The sequence below is a fragment of the Dromiciops gliroides genome, chromosome 2, assembly GCF_019393635.1.
Source record: "Dromiciops gliroides isolate mDroGli1 chromosome 2, mDroGli1.pri, whole genome shotgun sequence".
NCBI lineage: Eukaryota > Metazoa > Chordata > Mammalia > Microbiotheria > Microbiotheriidae > Dromiciops > Dromiciops gliroides.
In genome coordinates this window covers 274,021,724-274,039,013 of record NC_057862.1, presented here as the reverse complement: position 1 = coordinate 274,039,013, position 17,290 = coordinate 274,021,724, and positions in this window count along the sequence as shown.

The window sequence follows — 17,290 nt, the reverse complement described above, 5'->3', positions numbered from 1 at the left end:
GTTCTTGGGTAAGGTTTACCACTGTCTGGTTTAAGATGCTATATCTTGTCATTCTTTCCTCTCTAAGCTTTCATTTACTTTAACATATATATATATATATTTTTTAATCTCTTGTCTCATTTTGTCTAGTACTCTCATAATCCTTGGAGTCAGGACATTCTATTCTCTGAGCCTCTACTTGGATTTATAGAGTTTCTCCTCTTTTGGGGGGGGGGGTTACCTCTTAGGCTTTTTCATTTTGTTTGGCATTTTCTGAAGCTCAAAAAAATGAACTGACTTATCTAAGGTCATACAGTTAGTGACAAAGGAGGTTCAGACCTCCTGACTCTAGTTAAGAGTACTTTCCACAGGCAACTTCTTCAATGTACATTGATTCACTTGAGAAAGAAACTGACTACAAAGACCCAAGGAATAACTATTAGCCTATCGGCAGCTACCAGAATTGGAGACATAGGCTATAGGAGGAAATAGTACCTTTTATACAGATTGTCTGGCAAATCTAATTCTATTCAATAACAACAAATGTTATCCAAATTAGTCATATTCTAGGTAGGCCTGCTGAATCATACTGATCTCACAGAAATAAGGTAAAGGATATTATATATATCAAGAGTATAGATTTGTCCTTCTTTAATAATAATCATGAAAAACTCCTTTTAAAAAAAGGTCATTTTCAAAAAAGACCCACCTCAACTTAAACTTCAATTTGAGACATATCTTCACTTTTTGGAGTAATGAAAAGTCAAAATAATTTCCTATTTTCAGGTATGCTAATAGAAGTCATAAGTAGAGAGCGCCAAGGTCTTTGCTGTGGTAAATAATGGAATTTGGCAGACTGATTGGGATGGGCCACACCTGTCCTGTCCTGAGTGACATATGCTGCTGATGTCAGCAGTAGAAACCACTCTCCACAGGCAGTTTGAAGGACCTCCCCTTTTGGGGGAGGGAGAATAAATGCTTGCTGAGGGGAGCTCAGTCTTTTTAGGAGTCACTTTCTTTCTGGTGGTGCAAGCTGCAGGAATGGGCAGAAAGAGTTTTTTTCCTGGCAGTTTGTCCTGTGTGCCCAGACTGCAAAGCTGTTTCACATTGAAGCTACAGACCCCAGGTGGTGAGTTAACATATGAGCCCTGCTCTTTTGAATTAGCTGAACTAGAAGCGAGTTTGGAGATTGTATAAACTTAGGTTTGTGGGGACCAATTTTTAATTGGGGAGTGTTAGCTAAGTGGCTCGCCGCAATATTGGGGCAAGAAAGGAGACCGGCAGCCTCCCTCAAAACAGAACAGGATTTATTTTAATAAGAACAAACTTAAAAAAAACAACAAACAGGATCAGTAGGATCAAGGGAAAGGAAATAAAATGGGGAAAGGGAAATTATACAACCTGAAAAAATACCACCACCCAGGAATCAGCTGAGAATACACAGCAGAACTCCTGTCTCCTTCCAGCGTCAAGCTAGAATGCCCAGTTCTCCTCCCCCAATCCCAGAAAAACCCCACACAGCCCCAGACAATGGGATAGCTGCTCTGACAGTCACATGACTGCCCTCACTGGGCTTCCAATCATTGTAATTTTGCCAGGCCCATGTAGGCGTTGACGAGTGGTGATGATGTGAGGTGCCAGTACCATGGCAATGGCTACAATCAGTGGGTGGAGCACCATGCCAGTGCGCACCAGGGCATAAAAACCTCAAATAACAATTAATTATTTACATTCCCCCCCTTTGTTTCATCAAGAAACACAGGGTGTTTCCGTGATGGAAGAATAAATAATAAACAATAAATAAATTTTTAAAAATAATAGAATATCATAACCAATGCTAACAAACAATATACCAATAACAATATAGGAAAGGGAAAATATATATTACAGATGATGTATATGTCCATTTAAAGCCCTTAAAATCTTGTCTTGGAAGGAGGGTTGAGATGTCATCAGGGAGGGGCAGCTAGGTGGCGCAGTAGATGGAGCACCGGCCCTGGAGTCAGGAGTACCTGAGTTCAGATCCGGCCTCAGACACTTAACACTTACTAGCTGTGTGACCCTGGGCAAGTCACTTAACCCCAATTGCCTCACACACAAAAAAAAAAGAAAAGAAAAAAAAAGAGATGTCATCAGGGGAACTCTGGTCTGGATTCTGGCTGGCTGTGGATTCTGGTTGTCTCTGGAACCGCTGGATTTTCATTAATCTTTAACATAGCATTGTCCAAAAATGTTCAAATTAAACAATGAAAGTTCTTCAAAATATACAAAACAAGTTTAAACTTGATATACATATACATCATATTGGAGTCCCCCCTTTGGAGGATACTCATATCCATACACAATACAATATTGAGACAGTTATGACATTACTAACACTTTTTACCACTATATGTCTGGATCAAGGCCAAATTTAGTCATGTGTCCATGATGACACCTGAAAATGTTATGGAAAGGTTACCATATCACATCTCATAGTGCATAGACATCTAATAATTGTGCTAGGCCTCAGATGAATCGATTCTGACCATGCCACCAGATTGAGTCAAGAAGCCAAGTTAAACCAGGTGCATGCATTAGGGCTAACATGACACCAGAACATTTTTGGAGTGAGAGAGGAAGAAACTGGACTATATTCAGTAATTATGCTCTACATAGCTGCTCTCATAAGCAAACTATGGACCTCCTGAATGTATTTGGCTGTTCTCTCAGCCTCCATCAGGGTATCTTACATATACCTGTCTCTCTTCCTGTTGTACATATATTCTCTCCAGGGCCTGCAACATCGAGTTGAACCATCTCCATTAAACTCATTGTAAGAGCAATTAGTCTCTGAAATGGTAAGTTTCCATAAATCATAAATCTCATATTAATTTCACCAAAGACAATTTGATGGTAAAAATGCATGCTACACTGCATAACTTAGGATATACTTGAAATATATATATATATATATATATATATATTTTTTTTTTTGCGGAGCAATGGGGGTTAAGTGATATACTTGAAATATATATATATATTTTTTTAATTTTTTTTTTTTTTTTGCGGAGCAATGGGGGTTAAGTGACTTGCTCAGGGTCACACAGCTAGTAAGTGTCAAGTGTCTGAGGCCGGATTTGAACTCAGGCACTCCTGAATCCAGGATTGGTGCTTTATCCACTGCGCCACCTAGCTTCCCCCTTGAAATATATTTATAATCCCAAACCATACCCAGAGTATACATAGTCACAATGACATACAAATGATAAATGAATGTAAATGGCTGATAATATTAAACATTATTACAGAATCTTCATTAAGCAAGTAAACCACATCATCTTGTCCATGAATTCTCTATCTCTAGTATGATGACAATAACAGATACTTGAAATGATAAACAATTTATCAAAAAGGAAATAAAATGTCAGCAAGTCTCAGTATGTTCATTAATTACCTCATAAATCAAGTAATAAGGTTCAATAACCATTTCTAGAAGACAGAGCCATATGCTCTTGGTGGAGAAGTTCTTCACCTGTAGGAGGAAAAGCTTGTTTAAGGTAAAATCTTATAATGCTAGAATTTGGGGTATACCACATTTTTTAAACTGGTTCCCCAATTCTCTGCATACCAAAGTGGCAGGGGTTTCTGAATCATCATTGATTCTTCTAATGCTGTCATAATGACTGTTATGGTAGAAAATATGGAGTTCTTTAGCATCGACTTTGTCTGTGCCACAAATTTGCCATAGAGGTTCATTCAACTGGTGAATGATCACATTCGGTTGGTTATGTTTGGCAAAGGCTACAATGGCGTCATTCCCAGCACAAGTACCAGCTTTTTTCAAATCAGCAACATATTCTTCAAAGGGAATATCTGTTTCCATAAAAGACCTAACATCTTCTTTATGACTGAGCATATAATTAGCAGTTTCTTGTCTGTGTTTGAGATGGTTTTTGGAATGACCTTCTAACTGGTCTCCGAGGGCTCTGAAAAGACAATTTCTGTCTCCTGATACCTTACAGAGTTTGAGTCCCAGGGTTTGCAATTGAGTGATAATGCTTGCAAATTGGAACTGTCTATTACCCCTGTGCTCTGTTTGGCTTGTGTAAGAACCACAAGTTCAGCAGCTTGTGCACTAAAATGTGAAGGCAGAGAAGCTGCCCAGATAATATCATGATCAGAAACTACAGCAGCGCCAGTGAAATGGGTGCCATCTTTCATAAATGAAGAACCGTCCATACAGAGGACAATATCAGGGTTCTCTAAAGGTGTATCCAAAAGGTCATCACGCGGTTTCTTAGCCAGATCAACTAAAGAGGCACAGTCATGCAATGGCTCCCCCAAGAGTGGTAAGTTAGGGAGCAGTGTTGTTGGGTTAAGGACTGTACAGCATTTTAAAGTGATATTTTCATGACCTAGCAGTGTTACTTCATACTTAGCCAGCCTTTGATCTGAAAAGGCTTGTGTTCTATGGTGCAGTAAGAGAGCCTCTACTTCGTGGGGACATTGTATTGTAAGAGGATTACTTAGGACCAAATCAGAGGCTTTTTCTACCAAAAGGACTGTAGCCACCACTGTCCTGAGGCAGGGTGGCACCCCAGAGGCCACAGAATCTAGTTGGCTGGAATAATAATCTATTGGATGCTGGACAGGTCCTAATGATTGAGTCAGGACCCCAGAAGCCACTCCCTTCTGTTCATGCACAAAGAGTAAAAAGCTTACTGTAATCTGGGAGTCCTAGTGCAGATGCTAATAACAATGCCCGCTTCAATTCAATAGCTGAGAGATGCTGGGAATCCAGCTGTAAAGGTTCTGGGACAGAATTTTTGGTTAGAGCTATAAGAAGCTTAGTAATTTCACCAAAAGAAGGTATCCATTGTCTGCTCCCAGAATGGCCCTTAATTGCTTCTTAGTAGAGGGATCAGTGAGTTGTTGAATAGCCTGGACTCACTTAGCAGAGACAGAGTGAATTCCAGCAGCCAGAATAAAGTCCAAATATTCTACCTGAGGTAAACACCTTTGCACCTTTAACTTAGAGACCTTGTGGCCTCTCTTGTATAGTTCTAATAATAAATGGCGGTTGACTTCCTGACAGGTGTCAGCATCAGGAGAGGCTAAAAGTAAATCATCAACATACTGTACTAAAATCGAACCTTTAAAAGTAATAGAGGCCAGGTCCTATTGTAAAATTTGAGAAAATAATGTAGGACTGTCCACAAATCCCTGTGGGAATCTAGTCCAGGTCCACTGTGTATTTTTCCATGTAAAGGCAAATAAATACTGGAAGTCCTCATGCACTGGTATAGAGAAATAGACAGAGCAGAGGTCTACCACTGTGAAGTATGTAGCCTCACATGGGATTGAAGAAACTATGGTGGCAGGATTAGGGACTATAGCATGTCTAGGTATAACATAATTGTTAATAGCTCTAAGATCTTGTACAAAACAATAAACAGGTTTGCCATCTGGGCCAAGCTCGGGTTTTTTAACTGGCAAAATGGGAGTATTACATGGAAAATGATGGCATGGGACAATAATACCCTGACTTTTCAGAGCCTCAATTATAGGGGCGATCCCTTCTATAGCTTCTTTAGACAATGGATACTGTGGAATGGATGGAGGTGGTCCTCCTTTAACTTTAATAGTAACAGGCATAGCAGATTTAAGGAGCCCCACTTCAGTAGAGGATGAGGCCCATAGGGATTCAGGAATGTCAGAGGGGATTTTGGATATATCCCCTACTGCTCCTTGAGCATTTGCAGTCAAAATTGGTAATAAATGAACAGTATCCTCTGGCAACCACAGAGAGACAGCCCCATCTGGAGCACAAGATATGGTTGCTCTAAGTTTACAAAGGAGATCACAACCTAATAAATTTACAGGGGCATCAGGCATAAGTAAAAATGAATGTTCTACCATTAAAGGCCTCATACATACCATGCAAGGGGTTAATTCTGCCACTCTTTGGGCCTTACTGGAGACTCCTACCACATTTAAAGATCCAATAGCATTGCATCCAGGGTCTGGTTTATGCACTAAGACTGATTTAGAGGCTCCTGTATCTAACAGACAATCATAATACGTGTCCCCTACTTTGAGGGTCACATGGGGTTCGTTACTCTGGGGAGGTGAATGGATTGGTACAAGAGGGTTCAAAAATTCAGGATCTGGAAAAGTAAAGCTTTCTGTATTTATTTTCCACTCCTCCCCTGGACACCATCAGCCCTGTGTCTCCCTCTGAGGGATTCTAGAGTTACCCCACTTCTGATTCTGTCCTTCTGTACCTCCCTGATAGGGTATATGATTATACTGGCTTTGGTTGTAATAAGGTCTGTAATTATCTTGGGTGTTTCCTTTCTGGTAAAAATTTCCATAATTATTCTGGTTTCTCCTGAAAAAATATTCCAGACCCTCAGTTACTGCCCACTTGAGTTCTTGCTTTCTAATTCTACATTCTCTCAATGAGTGTCCTTGTTTTTCACAGTACTGACACACCTTAGGGGTTTTGTCCTGACCTTTAAATGCCTGACCTGAAAGTGCTGGTGCCAGAATGCTTTGCTTAGCCATATTGTCTTCATTCGCCTCAAAGATATAGGTGGCAGTTTCTTTAAGCCTGTCTATAGCCATATCTTTCCAGCCTGGAAATAAAAAATTTATGGATTTCTGGCAATGATTGATATACAAATGTATTACATACAATATAGGAGTCTTTTGAGTCTAGTGGGTCCAGTCTTGTAAATTGCCTAGCAGCTTCACAAAGTCTATCATAAAATCTATTAGGTTGTTCATTAGGCTCCTGAGCGAGTTTTTTAAATTTTTGCCAGTTGTCAGATTTCTTAGAACAGGATTCCATTCCTTTCAGTAGCATTTCCCTAGCATTTTTTAATTCTTGGAATTGCTGTGGATCATTATAATCCAAGTTTGGCTCCTGGAGAGGCCACTCTAATTTCCATAAGACAAGTGACATCGGCCCAAGTGGGTTGATATGTATTAAAAATAGACCTAAACTGCGAAATTACTGACTTCGGATTATGATCAAACTTAGGTATAAGTTTCTTCCATGCACTCAGATACTTTGGACTGAATGGGCTATATATTTTATGCTGTGCTCCTCTGTGGGCTGTAACATTCTGTACAGGGAGCAGTTTCTGTTGATCTGATTCTAAATACTGGTCTAAAATGTAATGGAATGTATTAAATTTGATCATTGACAATGCTATGCTAAGGTTTAGTAAAAAATACGGCAATTCAAACAGTTAAAGAAGAAGATCCAGCTTCCTCCTGATGACATCTTACCACTCCAAGAAGACAAGAGAACTGAGAAAAGACTTCCAAAGACTTAATTATTTTTTACTGTTTCATCTAGGAACACCTGTTCCTAGAAGAAACAAAGTGGGGAATGTGATGAAATAATGGGATTTAGCAGATACTCAAAGACCCACCTGGAGATTAATCTATACTGATTGAGTCAAGTGAGAGTGATTGACTGCTGATTAAGCCTACTTCAAGTTAATTGGATTGTAATCACACCTGGCTATCCATTAAGAAGGTATTGTTCTCAGAAACTAGACTGTGAACTCAACTTGAGAACACCTTCAAAGCCAATGGATTTGGATGACGCCAACCAATCACCTTGAAGCAGTGTGTAAGGACCACCTCTGTTCCAGATCTATAAAAAGCTTCCACAAACAGCTTGCTAGTGTGTTCCTGATTAAAGCAGGGTCATGGAGGAGGACTTCAGGAAGAACCCAACCAGGCTGGAACTCTAGGCTAGACTGGAGCTGAAGCTTCTGATTTAAGGCAACCACAATATAGATTTTAAACATCACAAAATCTGTTTCTGAACTCAGGTCATCTCCAATAGAGGGACCTGTACTGGTATCCCTCTGAACACGTGGTCTACTATGGTCATATCCCTTCCTCTCTTTACAGCTTTTTTGGAAAAAATACCACATTGCAATAATGACAGTAATGGGAATAAAATTTATAGCCATTTGAGCTATAATGATAGTGTATAGTAAAGTTCAAATTTAGTTGTAATGCTTCCAGTAATATTGTATATGTGCTCAGTGGGAAAGATAAACTCTCCCATACCATTGTTCCAAAGATTTTTTACTGTGTTTGTGAGGAGGAAACCATCAATGCCATGAATAAGTATTGAGCAGGCCAACAGTTTAAATCGGGACAATATGCTGTCCCAAAATATGCCAATTGGAATATAAAAGGGGGGAGCCAAATATTCAATCATGGTGCAGTTCAAAATGAACCGGCTTTTCTCTAACCAGTAAGATAAATGCTAAGGTTTTTTAAAAGCAAGGGAGATTGCCTAAGGGGGTAGTGGGGGAGGGGCAAGAAGGTCCTCCAGGTTAGTTGGCTTGTGGCCAAATAAGGGGGAGAGGGGCATGGATTAAAGAAATTCACTAGGTTAATCAACTCCTGGTTGACTTGCCAAAAACTGTGGGGACCAATTTTTAATTGGGGAGTGTTAGCTAAGTGGCTCACCACAATATTGGGGCAAGGAAGGAGACCTGCAGCCTCCCTCAAAACAGAACAGGATTTATTTTAACAAGAACAAACTTTAAAAAAAACACAAACAGGATCAGTAGGATCAAGGGAAAGGAAATAAAATGGGGAAAGGGAAATTATACAACCTGAAAAAATACCACCACCCAGGAATCAGCTGAGAATACACCGCAGAACTCCTGTCTCCTTCCAGCGTCCACCTAGAATGCCCAATTCTCCTCCCCCAATCCCAAAAAAACCCCACACAGCCCCAGCCAATGGGATGGCCGTTCTGACAGTCACATGACTGCCCTCACTAGGCTTCCAATCATTATAATTTTGCCAGGCCCATGTAGGCGTCGGCGAGTGGTGATGATGTGAGGTGCCAGTGCCATGGCAACAGCTACAACCAGTGGGTGGAGCACCGTGTGGTTTGTGGAGCCCCAGGCCAGTGCATGTAGAGGCACAAAAACCTCAAATAACAATTCTTTACAGGTTAGAGTTAAGGGGATTATACATTTTTCTTTTTCCCTATTCCCTTGTCTTTGATTTTATTAATTTCACCTTTGCTGTTTATTTTATTCCCATTAATAAAACCTGGTTTGTTTGTGGAAAAGAGACTGTTAGGCTCCTTTCTTATTGGCCTGGGAGAAATATCTAAAAAGGCAGTTTGGAGGGGAGGGAGCTTTGGGCCTAGAGGTCCCTCATTATTCCCGGGACCCCAATATTACAACAAGCCACTCAATTAACTCTCCCTATGTCAAATTTGGCCCCAACATTGCAATTACAACAATGATTTTACAATGAGTAACAATATTAGGTAGAAAAATTTGCTTATTCCTGCTATTACATTGAGAGCATCAATCAGTTGTAACTTCATTGTTATTTTCCTTCTCTAAATTTTCTCACTTGAAGACATTTTCCTTATTTCATCCCTGTTTAAACTTAGAAGTCCAAAGTTTGGACTCTGAATGTACAACCTTCCCCTTTATCCCCTCTCCATGATCTACAGACAGATCTATGGTCACAAGTGCTTTAGGACTTCTCCTGAGGGGCTCCAAAGAGATTTGGGGACATGATTAAAGATAAAATGCCTATGTGGACTGCTTCTGCGACTGTATATATGTGTGTGTGTGTGTGTGTGTGTGTGTATGTGTGTGCGCGCGCGCGCGCGTACACATATATACACACACACACCCCATATGTATGTATGCGTGCAGGCTTACATGTATAGGGAGGAATTTTATTTTCCGGGGTGGGAAAGATGTGGAAGGAACAGTAGTGATAGTGATGCCAAAAAAAGAAGATAATAAAGAAAAGAGAATTAGAGAAATATTTCAAAAATACATAGAAAAAAAAACAAACAGAAACAAGTTCAGGAGTCACATAGAGTCCCAAGTCTACATAAAGCCTTGTGTTCTCCTTAGGTCTTCTTTTCCCATGATAAAAATTATGGGATAGTACTATTGAAGATTGACCTGGCCAGCTGACTTGGGTCTTCTCCCTGAGACACACCTTGAAGCGGGAGAGATAGACCCACTGGGCGTGGCTGCTGCCTTTGTGGTGTGAGGGGGACTGAGATGGTTTGAGAGATCCATGCTGCCTCTCCCCCAACTTCTCCCAGCCACCATCAGTGGGAGATGGTCCTCTCCTTGGATGATTATCCTACCAGACCACCATGGGTCCTCTATAAAAGTATTTGCCTGGGGGGCAGCTAGGCTGCACAATGGCTAAAGTATTGGCCCTGGATTCAGGAGGATCTGAGTTCAAATCCAGCCTCAGACACTTGACACTTGTTGTGTGACCCTGGGCAAGTCACTTAACCCTCATTGCCCCCCCCCCTACACACACACACACACACACAAAACATTTGCCTGTCTCCTACTCTAGGAGATAGTTATCTCAATGTACCACATCTCTGTGCCTGATATCTCCCCTTAGGACTTATCTTAAGGTTTTGCTTTCTCTAGCACCCAAATGAAATATTATTTTATTTTAATTGGATTTATGTGCAAGAGGGTATAATTCTTTAAAGAAGAACCCCAAACCTCCCACTGATTTCCCCCATAACAATACATATCCTCAGCTTTTTTCATCCTCACATGGCATTATTGTCACTTATACCTATAGTAGCTCTGTATCTCCTTGTCCCTTATGTAACCATTTTTTTTTTTTAGTGAGGCAATTGGGGTTAAGTGACTTGCCTAGGGTCACACAGCTAGTAAGTGTTAAGTGTCTGAGGCCGGATTTGAACTCAGGTACTCCTGACTCCAGGGCCGGTGCTCTATCCACTGCGCCATCTAGCTGCCCCTTATGTAACCATTTCTTCTGCTGTCCTGATCCTTCTCTATGCTTTAGCCACATTCATTCAAATTCATTCATTTAGCCACTTCTCTCAAACAAAGATCTCTTGGTTCTCCTCCTGTGTGGTCCCTCCTTCTCAGTCTCCTTTGCTGGATCATCATCCATATTGTGCATACCCAGCCCCAGTCTTTCCTGAGCTTTAGCCCTGCATTACCAAATGCCTATTAAACATTTTGAATTAGATGTCCCACAGACATCTCAAACTCAGCATGCTCCAAACAGGAGTCATTATCTCTCCTGCCAAACCTTTTCCCTCTAGCTTGGCCCCATCCTAGGGTCTTAGGTTTCTGATTAGTGAGAGTTCACCATATATAGCCCATTACACAAGTAACAACACCTTGCTCTCTGACCATCTCTCTACCAGGCTATTCTGTTTCACCCTAACCCCTGCCCTGAGGCCCTGGACTTCTGACTTGTGAGTATTCACCAGTTCCATATCTACCATATTACTTTCTGACCATTTTTCTGCCATGTTGCCTTGCACTACCCTTCTTTTTTAAAAAAAAGTGTCATTCAGTTACCTTAATACTCCTACTAATGGTCTCTGAGTTCCCAGATCTAATCATTTCTCCTTGGCCATAGATAGATATGATATTCTTGAGTTTTCATTTTAGGATGTCTTTGAGGAAGTAACTGATAAAGTCTGTTTTCACCTTGCCTCTGGGTTGAAAAGATGTGAGCAGTTGTCATACTGATGTAGGAGGCAAAAAAAGGGGTTAACAGAAAAACCTAAGACCCTAGTTCTAATTTAGATCTGAGCTCTAAGAGGGATTCAGACCCCCAGCTCTGAAAGGGATTAATGGATAACATAAGACTTGGGCCTTCATTAGTGCAAGTCAGGGCCTAGACTCTTGTTACTCACATTAATCATCACTCATAACAAGAACATAAAGAGGTAGGTCATAGAGACCTTAACTATAACAATGATACATAGACAGGGTGTAGAAATTCTAACTGCTAAATGAAAATATTTTGAAACTAGGCATGGGAATGAAAAGGTGACATGCTCAGAAAAGGTCAAATTAGTGTCCAGATTCACCTTATGATATGTAAACCCCCAAAACACCTCCACAGAAAAAGGTAGCAGCCTCAAGGGAAGTCCCAATTAGGATAAGCCCTCCCTTGGACCTCCCTAAGGTGGAGATTATTATAATGAGACTGATAATCAATTTATCCATACTATAAATATAACTGTCTTTCCTTTCCTTATTTGAGAGATACCTTTCCACTTTTCTGATTCTCTCCCTGTGGTCACTCACAGTATTGCAATAAAACTTGGGAAACTAAGTCACTGAGTCTTGTAATTCTTTTGGGACAACTCACAATCAGTTTGACCCTAAATCCATCCCACATCAATACAAGCTTTTTTAAAGCATAGTTTCCAGGGTTTTATTTGCCGATAGTTTTTGGGTGGTCTGAACAGTCAGGTGGACCACACTATTGGTATTATCTTCTACTTTAAGAATGTAACTCCTTTTTCCTGTTTAAATGGTAACTTAAAAGGTCATTAGGGAGTCAGATCTTCCATAGGCACATAGAAAAGATCTAAAAAAGGTCATCAAATGGAAAAATGATAAAAAAACAAAACAAAACAGTCCAGTACTATATAATGTATAATGGCTAGAGGGGTTGCTAGCAGAGGAGACCAGAAAGCCAGTGTGAATTCTGGTAAGTGAGCCAGAAATTGGAGGGCCTTTATGAGAAAATAATTATTAATAATGCATTTCTGGGGGCAGCTGGGTGGCGCAGTGGATAGAGCATGGGCCCTGGAGTCAGGAGTACCTGGGTTCAAATCCGGCTTCAGACACTTGACACTTACTAGCTGTGTGACCCTGGGCAAGTCACTTAACCCCAATTGCCTCACTATAAATAAATAAATAAATAAATAAAATAATGCATTTCTTGGGGGGACTCAGATCACTTTCTCAGTCCTTTCTCCTCCCCTCTCTTCACATCCAGAAAGTCCAGTTCTCCTTGAGAAACTTCTATCAAATCTTATCTGGGACAAACCCAAGGGAACAAAAGAAATGGAGATAGTTTCTTTTGTCTTGATCAGTGGACTGATTAAACTATACCTAGATAATGGACTTTGCCGTGAGCAATTTGAGTGAGGATCTTTTGCATTCTTTTCCCAGATGTCAACTCTAGAGTTCATTTTAATGTAGACCACCTTCAAGTCATGTCAACCAATGCAAATGAATGATGCTAACCAATTAGTTTTGATCAATGTATAGTGACCCATCTCTATCAAAAGAGGATTTTTTTAAAAGCCTTTGGAAGCCACCAGGAAAAGTATCTCTCTGGGAGACTGCATGGGTCTTTTGGGGCTTTTCTGTTAACTGGCATGCTGAAGCTCTCTCCCTGTTTTCTCTACCATGTGGCCTAAGACCTTGAATTAGAGAGACACTTGGTCAATCCTTTACTGGTATAATATTGATACATTAATAATATGCTTACCCCAAACTGGTAGCTATAGCAATTTATTTCCAAAAACACACATTCTATATATAGATCACCCCACAAGGGGTCAGAGCTAGCCTGACCTCTAGGAAAGGTGTACTGAAATTTGAGGGCCGATTAAAAAGTGTTCAATAGGGGCAGCTAGGTGGCACAGTGAATAGAGCACCAGCCCTGGATTCAGGAGGACCTGAGTTCAAATATGGCCTCAGACACTTAACACTTACTAGCTGTGTGACCCTGGGCAAGTCACTTAACCCCAATTGCCTCACCAAACAAAACAAAACAAAAAGTGTTCAATAGTATTCAGAAGCCAGTAGCATTCTAGTAAAAAAGGCCTAAAGCCAGTGGGTGATGTGGCTTTGTCAGAACAGAAACAGGCAACGAAGGTAGCCCCCAAAAGTCACTGTATAGGGAAACAGAAACTAGCTATGCATACCTCTGATCAATGGAGTGATAGGACTAATATTTATCAGCACTTCCCTGATTTAACTTCTTCTACCTACCCCCTCACAACATGGGGTAGACCCAGGATCCTCCTCTTTGCCTCTCCTGACAGATTGGCTTTCCTTAAAGAAGATAAAGCTCTCACAGATATCTGATTACCATTTCCCTGCCACAACTTCCTGGCCACTTAAGGGAATAAAACACATGGAGTGAAGACCATGAAAATTACCATGCCTTTCATTATATCCTGCCCTGATGACTAATGTGGGATAGAATTTGGGGTCAAATTGAAACTGAGTCGTCCCAAAAGAATTACAAGACTCAGTGACTCAGTTTCCCTAGTTTTATCATAATACTGTGAGTGACCACAGGGAGAGAACCAGAAAAGTGGAAAGGTATCTCTTGAATAAGGAAAGGAAAGACAGTTATATTTATAGTATGGATAAATTGATTATCAGTCTCATTATAATAATCTCCACCTTAGGGAGGTACAGGGGAGGGTTTATTCTAATTTGGAGTTCCTGGGGTCCTAAGCCAATTCCCAAGGCGAGTACCTTTTTCAGTGGAGGTGTGTTTTGGGGGTTTACACATCAAAAGGTGAATCTGGGGACAAATTTGACCTTTTCTGCACATGTCTGTTTCCCATTCTTAGTTTCAAAATATATTCATTTATCATTTATTTCTAGTCTAAATTTCTATAGCCTGTCTATATAGTCTAAGGTATAGCCTCTCTCTCTCTCTGTTCCCATTATGGGTGCTGATTTATGTGGGTAAGAGAACTTAGCATCCTGACTTGTAAGTTATCCATTAACTGGGGTCTGAATCCCTCTTAGAGCTCATATCTGAATTAGGGCTTGCATTTTAGGTTTTTCTATTAACCCTTTTTTGCCTCCTACATCAATGACCAGATGCCTTTCTATAGGGAGATGGAAGAGGATCACATCCAGAGGATATGCTGTATCCTTATTGTGAGGGAAAAATCCATCCTCTTCTCAATAATTTTCAGGAACTCAGCAGCGAAGTGACAAAGGCTTTATTTTCTTATCATGAGAAGGAGGCACCCTAGTGTGCAGCTAGTGGGTGCCCAGAAAGGGGGCTCGCAGGCCCTGTTTTATACCCTAGTCCCTAATGCAAATGGACCCTCTCCTTTTTCATCCCTGGTGGGGTTACAATCTACACGCAAAAACTAGCTAATCAGAACGCAGTATCCCCACCCCTCTTCCTTGTATGGGCATAACTCAGGAGTGGACCTTATACTTCATTATATGGACACAACTCTGGAGCAGACCTTATTGAGACCATTGCTCCTTGAACCATGTGACCTTGCTAACCTGAGGGGGAGGAGGGGATCTGAGACCTTTGTCCTACAAACAGGTCAGGGGGAGTATGACTGACTGTTATATCCACATTAAGAGGAGACAATTACCCATTTCTCACACTTATTGTATTGTCTTGCTGTGTTAGGGCAAAGTAAGCTTTTGTTTGATCCCAACATTAGAGTGTTGTTAGAGCCACCCTCAACCCATGGGAAACACAGCAGGACAGAAGGCCAGTTCAGTGACTGATATGTAGTAGGATGCCTTACAGGAGGGCTGAGACTAGCATGATCTTCAAAATCTGCTTGGGGCCTGTTAGAGTCACAGCAAAAAGCTAGAACCAATTTCCATTTGGGGACCATGCCAGGAGAAAGAGAACTGAACTGAGGCCAGTGTCCATATTAGGCAACCAAGATACTGAAACAGAAACCGGGGATTGAGGCAGAAACATCTCATTCTGAACTATAAGAGAATTACTAGCAGCATCCAAACTACAAAAGGGTCAGGATCAAACAAGATCTATCCACCCCATCCAGATATACAGCATCAGGTAGACCCATGGCAAAAAGTTCTAATCAAGTAAATACTATCTATCTAAAACCAAGAGGTAGCTTTATCTATAAGGAAATACTAGTTGGGATAAAACAAGGTTGTTCATTCTCAATATTACTATATGATATCATTCTAAAAATGTAGAATGTTACACTTGGACAGGAAAAAGAAATTGAGAGAATATACAAAGGCAAGAAGGAAACAAACTTATTGGTTTTTTGCAAATTTTATGTTGGTTAACTTAGAGAACCCTAGAAATCCAACTAAAAATTATTTAAGCTATCATTCGAGTAAAGCAAAAGAATATAAAATAAATCCAAACATATATATTGCCAACAGAACCCTGAAGAGAGAGGTAGGAAAAAAAATCCATAACTACAGACTGTATAAATTATCCTGGAGTACACCTACTAATAAACACAAAGGAATTTATGAGTACAAAATGCTCTTCCCTGTAATAAAGCCCTAAATAATTGGAGAGATATTCGTTGCTCATGATGGAACCACACTAATATAGTAAAATGACAATACTAAATAGATTTATTTATCTATTTAGTATGAAACCAATCTAACAAAAGATAAATTTATAGAGCTATAAAAATTAAAAATTACAATAATGTGATAATAAAATAAAAATAGTATAAATACATATAATAGATAAAAGAATAAAAATTATCTGGAGAACAAAAGGTCAAGAATTTTAAGGGAAATAGTCAATAAACGTATGTGTATATAAACATATATTTGTACATATATACATATATGCACATATTTTGAGGGAGGGTTTTTATTTTGGGGGGTGTGGGAGACATGGAGGGGGCATTAGTGATAGTGATGCAAAAAATAAAGACAATAAACAAAAGAGAATTAGAGAAATATTTTAAAATGCATAAAAAAAGAAACAAGTTCAGAAGGATTCACAGATAAGCAAGGCAGTGTTGATTACTATCATGTTAAATTTAATATATATGTAATGGGGTCAACTTTTCTTCATATCACTTATGTTGTCATCACTTTTCTCTTTATCTGCTACTAGTCCATTTTCCTTATTTAGTCTTGTTCAAGGTTTTAAGGTAATCAAAGAATATGTTATAATATGTCCATCTCAATTACCAAAATTGTTCCATTTTCTTGATGCTAGTCTACTCATGCTATTACTTTTGCACTTTCTTCTCATTGCTGCTCTGGTATCTGGAAAGGGAAAGAAAAGAAAAGGAAACTATTTGCCATAGCTACAGTCTCTGTAGACCTTTTAATGTTCATAAGTTTGATGCCAAAGGAAGGAAACATCCAAGGGAGGCAAAAGCATCAAGGAGTTCCAGTACAATCCCATTTAGTTAAGTCCTGCTAACATAATGTCAGGTTAAGAAGGACTATCCTGGGGGCGGCTAGGTGGCACAGTGGATAAAGCACCGGCCCTGGATTCAGGAGAACCTGAGTTCAAATCCGGCCTCAGACACTTGACACTTACTAGCTGTGTGACCCTGGATAAGTCACTTAACCCTCATTGCCCCGCCCCCCCCATTAAAAAAAAAAAAAAGGACTATCCTTCCCACCTCAATGAGATCACATCTTGTCACCTCCAAGGTTGTATACAAGATCCGACCAATAATCCAACCCAATAAACATTTATTAAGTACCTACTATGTACCAAGCACTATACTAAACCCTGGGAATATAATTAATAAAAA